Source organism: Sciurus carolinensis, chromosome Y (genome assembly GCF_902686445.1).
Source record: "Sciurus carolinensis chromosome Y, mSciCar1.2, whole genome shotgun sequence".
In the NCBI taxonomy this organism is placed as follows: Eukaryota; Metazoa; Chordata; class Mammalia; order Rodentia; family Sciuridae; genus Sciurus; species Sciurus carolinensis.
The window spans coordinates 2,765,373-2,771,128 of NC_062233.1; the positions used below are offsets into that span (position 1 = coordinate 2,765,373).

General features: G+C 45.5%; 1 pseudogene; it reads left to right on the forward strand.

Moving 5' to 3' along the window:
• Positions 1–1,234: 1,234 nt before the first annotated feature.
• Positions 1,235–3,560, forward strand: LOC124973011 (inhibitor of growth protein 1-like; annotated as a pseudogene).
• Positions 3,561–5,756: the final 2,196 nt, after the last annotated feature.

A 5,756-nucleotide genomic window follows, 5' to 3' on the forward strand; every position in this document is an offset into this window, starting at 1 on the left:
TGCCTCATCATAAAGCATGTTCATATTAAGCACACATCAAAACTGACTGTTGACAAGGGAAAATGAACATGGTCTAGCTTAGGAAAGGACAAATTAGAAGCATATGATACTGACATCAAATACTCCAGGATAAGCCAGGCACTTTGACAAGTCTGTTAACCCAGTCCTTAGCAGGCAAGGAAGGGGGATGACATATTTGGGACCCACTTAGGCAATTAGGCAAGATCCTGTCTCAAAATAAAACATTTAAATGGCTGGGGATGTATGTAGCTTAGTGCTTGCCTAGGACATGCTACCATGGTCACTTGGTTCAATTCTCACTGCCAAAAAATGGTGCAGGCCAGACATATGATCACATATGAACAGGGCAGAAGTCACATGATCAAACTAAATTGCACTATGTTCAGTTCATAATATAACGTGTCAAAACCTCACTTCTACTAATTCAAATTTGATGACCTTTTAAGTATAATAAAAAAGTATGTTCTTTGTCAATAAATTCAACAAACATGAGCAGTATACATGAGTTTGATCTGAAAACCATAGAAGCACTATGATAAAACCTAGTCATGGCACTTCCAGTTACAATAGGCCCATCACCTTGATGGCAGGGAGTAAGAGAAAAACTTTCAGATGAATGTTCAACTTTAGGAAGAAAAATGGATACACTTTCTAAGTTTGAAAATTAGAAAAGAAAATGATTTTCAAAGGATTGTTTTTATAAATATATCTGAATTACAAAAAGCAACTGCTGTCTTGTCTCTTAAATAGTATGATTTGAGTCCTGAGGAAATTTCATACAGTGGTTTTAAATATCATGCCATAAAATAAATGACATTAAATACATCACCATTCTGCTTCTATTTTCTAAAAAGGATTTGAAATTTTTCCTTAGAATAAAGTCATCCGCATTAGGAAGATTTACTGTGATATATGTGTATGTATATGTGTCTTTGTGTCTGTGTGTGTGTGTGTGTGTGTGTGTTGCTGAGATCCAAGCTAGGGTTTCTCACATGCTAAGTGTTCTGCCACACTAACGTGCACGCAGTAGATCCACCCTGAGCTATCTTCAGGCAATACCCCAAGCTGCTCTCCCCAGCCCATCCCCCCAGCCAACCCTGCCCTGCCCCCACCACTCCTTGTCTCACCCCACCCAGCTCTGCCTTGCCTTGCCCTGACAAGAGGGTGGCCTGACCCAAGACAGGCGACCTTACCATGAGAGAGTGCTTCACAAATGGCGGTCCCTGCCACAGGATGGGTCCAGCACGCGGAGTCCCTGGTCTCTCCTCCATCCGTGCCCACCTCCGAGGTCTCCCTGTCCCGGATCCCCGACCTCCAGGCCCAGACCCCTGAGGTTAATCCAAGATTGTGCTCCAGCCGCCCAAAGACACACCAATCCATGACCCTGCCAAGGATGGAGGCCTGACCAGAGGGTGGCCTTTCCCGAGGGCAGCATCCTGACCCGGGGGCAGCAGCAAGCAGCCTTCCCCTAGGGCAGCAGCATTACAGACTCCTGTACCTGAGGGCGGCGGTAGGCGGAGTTACCCCGGGATAGCGACCTTACTGGAGGGTGGTTGCCTTTCTAAGGGCGGCCTTACCCAAGAGCAGGTCCCGTCAGACCCGAAAGGAAGAGCGGCACCCTTCCCCACTGACAGGGCAGCGGTCAGGCGAACACAATGGCAATCGGTCCACGCAATGTATCTCCGCAAGCTCTATAGCAACCAAACTCCAACACCTGACATGTTGCAGAGGCCTCCAGAGAGCTGGCTAACTCGGAGTGGGTGGTCCGGATCTGCGCTGTGCATCCACCTGCCCAGCCCTGGCACCACCCTGAGAGCTGGGCATGCGCAAAAACCACCATTGGCCTGGGCACACCCCTGCGTGACTCCGCCCACTGTGTACTCTGCGTCTGAGTTCCAAACCACTTGAGTCTGCTTTGGAGGCCGGAGGCGCATGCAGGGGGGAGTTCCTGCAAGAGCGGAAGTGCTGCCTCTGACCCTCCTGCCCTCGTTTAGGTACTGGGGAGCTCAGGGAGGAGACGCAATCCTGTGAGAGTCACTGCGGAGTTCCGGGGGATAGAGACTCCTCCGCGTCCCCACCGCGTCCCAGGGACAGGGCCTCCTGGTGCCCCGCATATTCAGTTTGCTTTCCTGGGTCGGGAGGATACCTGTAGTGTGAATTTCCAGAGGCTTTTTTGGAGGGTGCTCGCTAAAGGGTCTGAAGTTCTCAGGGCTTTCCCATGATGGGGTCGTTTTATTGTGTCCACTTAGGAAACAAGGGCAGCTCTGCCCACCAAGCTAAACCCCCCTACCTGGAGCATGGCAGGGAGCGGCCCTTGACTCTCAACCCTCCAGCCTCTCCGAGATGTGTGCTACTAGGAACTGTCTTCCCACCCCAGCACCTGGCCGGGCAAGTGAGGTTCTGGGTGGAGCCCCTTCCACCCAGAACAGCTGGGCCAGCATGGTCCATCAGGGGGCTTCCTCCACCCTAGCACAATGCGTGGCCAGTGGGGTTCATCTGGGAGACCCATCCTCTTTGACCCACTAGTACGTGCTGGGTACTGTGGCCTGGGCAGGTGCAACTGCTGGCGTCGCAGGGTCAAGAGGTGGGCAGGGTTCCTGGGAGAGCCTGGGATCATGGGAGAGCAAGAGCTCTGCATTTTGCAGATCTGATTTTAGGAGGAGGATTGTAGGAAACAGAAAGTCTTGCTGAGTAGAGGGTGCATCAGTCTGAACCATACTGAGTCCTGCCAACAGGAAGCAGATCCACCTGGTGAAATATGTGGAGGATTACCTGGCCTCCATCAACTCTCTGCCTTTACACCTGAAGAGAAATGTCTCAGTGATGCAGGAGATCAAAGCAAAATGCCAAGAAATCCAGAAAGAACTGGATGAACATTATAAGAAATTGAAAGGAGAGATAGATGGTTCTCAAAAATGCCAAGTGCTACGCTGCATCCAGAGAGCCTGATCTGAAGCCAGGAGCTGGGTGATGAGAAGATTCAGATCCTGAGTCAGATGGTGGAGCTGGGGGAAGCCAGACCAGACAAGTGGACAGTCATGTGGAACTCTTGGAGATACCTCAAGAGATCAAGGACACCCCTGGCAACAGCTGCAAAGCTAGTCAAGAGAAGACAAAGAACAAGATATTTGTACAGGCAGGAAAGCTGAATTACAAGTGTACCCTGTGGCCACTCAACAATGTGAATCAAATGGTGAATGTATCCAGTAATAATCATGACCACAATAACATCATCTCAAGAACACACAAGGAAAAGAATGCAAAGACCTCAAAGAACTTGCTCCACAGCTAAAGCACAGAAGGAAGCAAACCCTGAAAACGTTCCCAGTGATGCAAATGAGCCCACATACTGTCTGTGCAATCAGGTAGCCTATGGAGAAATGATACCTTTTGGAAATAGCAAGTGCCCCCACATCAGATGGTTCTACTTCTCCTACTTGGGACTCAGTAACAAGCCAAAGGCAGTACCAAGTCTAAGGGCAGAAATGAAAAATGGTGGGCAAAGCATTGCAGAAGTCCCCAAAAAAGAAAGTCTATAAGAGGTAGTTTGTGGGCATTCTTTAGAACACAATTAGCCCATGTATGTATTTCATTGCCACCTATTTTGAGGTGTGTGAATTGTCAAATGTATTTTCAAGAAATGTTAGAAAAGGTGCAGTTCCCTTCTCTGGGAGGGCAATGATTCTCCTGGCATTTCAGTTTCACTGGTATATGTGTGAGAAGACAGTGTGCTGTGGATCAACATTTTAGGACTACAAATTATAGGTTTGAATTAAACACTTTAAAAAAAAAGTGTCCACATACCTTCCCAAAGTCCTCCCCACCACATGGATGATAAGATGATATGTAGTTCCTGAGCCTGAGCTTCTCATCTCAGCTTCCTGAATTTGGACCTTCAGCTCCCTGAGACCTTGACCTGACTGGGAAATGGAGCTTTGGACCTATGGACTGAACAGCCAACATGTGCCTCACACTTAATAAACAGAAGGGGCTGTGCACTCTTAGTGTGCTTAAGCAACCTGCAACACATTACCTGAAGGACAGTCTGTTAAGGAGGAGAGAGAGAATGGCTCGTTGATCACACAGCTAGGAAAGCACTGCCAACAGTGATCCTGATTGAAGACTACCCTTACAGTTTCCTAAGATACATTAGAACACCCTTGATACTCAGGTTACTGGTTTCCATGGAAAATGATCATGTACACAGTGTTTAGAAAGGACACGATAGCAAGGTCAAAACTTCAAATCAAAAATAAAATAAGGTGGCCAACCATTCAGCTAAACATCATTTTGAGTCTAAGGTATGAGTGCATACCCAGGGCTCTGAACTTTGCAGATCTCTACTCATCGACCTTCTGTAGTCAGTCATGGGCCACAGATTCATGTAGTCTCATCTTCGGCTCTCTTGCCTTTGCCTAGAGCCCTCCCAAGTGATGGACTTGCAGAACAGTTTTACAGGCTTAGTTTTCTGCTACTCCAAGCAGAAACTTTAGCACATGAAAATAGCTTACCATAAGCAAACTAAGTACGAATACTAATCTAAGTTAGGAAGAGGACTAAAGTCATTGAACATCTGTTTTGACTTGCCTTCCTTTTTTCATATATTTTCTTTTTCCCTTCTGCTATAGCAATTTTACCCAACTAGATTTCTACTGAGTTAACATTAAACACAGTTTTTTTTTTCTCTTTTTCCTTTTTGTTGTGCTGGGGATTTAACCCAGGGCCTTTTACAGGGGAGGCATGTACTCTACCAACTGAGCTATATCTCCAGCCACTACTTTATTAGTAGCCTTTTATAAGGCTACTAATATGTACTTTGTTAACAAAAAGTACTAGTGTTATGAGGATAGTTGAACTGCAAATAATCAAGCTAGCAGCTCTTTATCTTCTGGGGTACACATACTTCAGGGGGCCACCCACCTTCACCCTCAGAACATTTCTGACTGTGTCTCCATTTAGCACTTTTAGCATATCATTAAATACTTGTGTATGTGTATTGCTACTGTTTGTAACCCATAAAGAGTGGGTACATTCCTAATGTGTCTGCTCTTTCTCCCTACAGCCTGGTATAGGGTTTGCTATAATATTAATATTTTATACTCATTGTTTGCTACAATATTAATACCCATTGTTGAATGGTAATTTAAATTATTTCATCTTCTAGAACTAGAGATCTAGTTAGACTTTAATGTAGATGGCTCATGGATAATGTATTCCTAGAGTCTTTCATACATTGTTAGAGCAAGTCTGGTCCTAGCCATAGAGGTAACACTTGCTCTAATTCTTCATACTGGGTGACTTCAATTTTATTATTAAGCAGAAAATACTCCAAGTGTGGCATACTTGTTTGGCACTCTTCTGACAGTACTGTGGAAGCAGAAGCCTGTTATATCAGAAATACTCTGTTAATTAAAGGCATAAGGCATTCAGCCAATGTGTAATAAAATTACCATGTTCAACATACAAACTGCTGTCATCATCATTTGGGTTCATGCCTCCTGCAGGCATAACATTAGCACTGCCATGTTTTGTTCAAGGATTAGAGGTCTCCATGTGTTGCCAGTATTGCCTAGTACCTTCCTGACACCTTTTTTTTTTTTTTGGCGGTACTGGGGATTGAACCCAGGACCAACTGAACTACTGAACTATATCACCAGCTTGTTATTTTCTTTTTTCTTTTTTTTTTTAATAGTTAGTAATTTACTACCACCTGTGTTATGTAATAGGTTTCAATA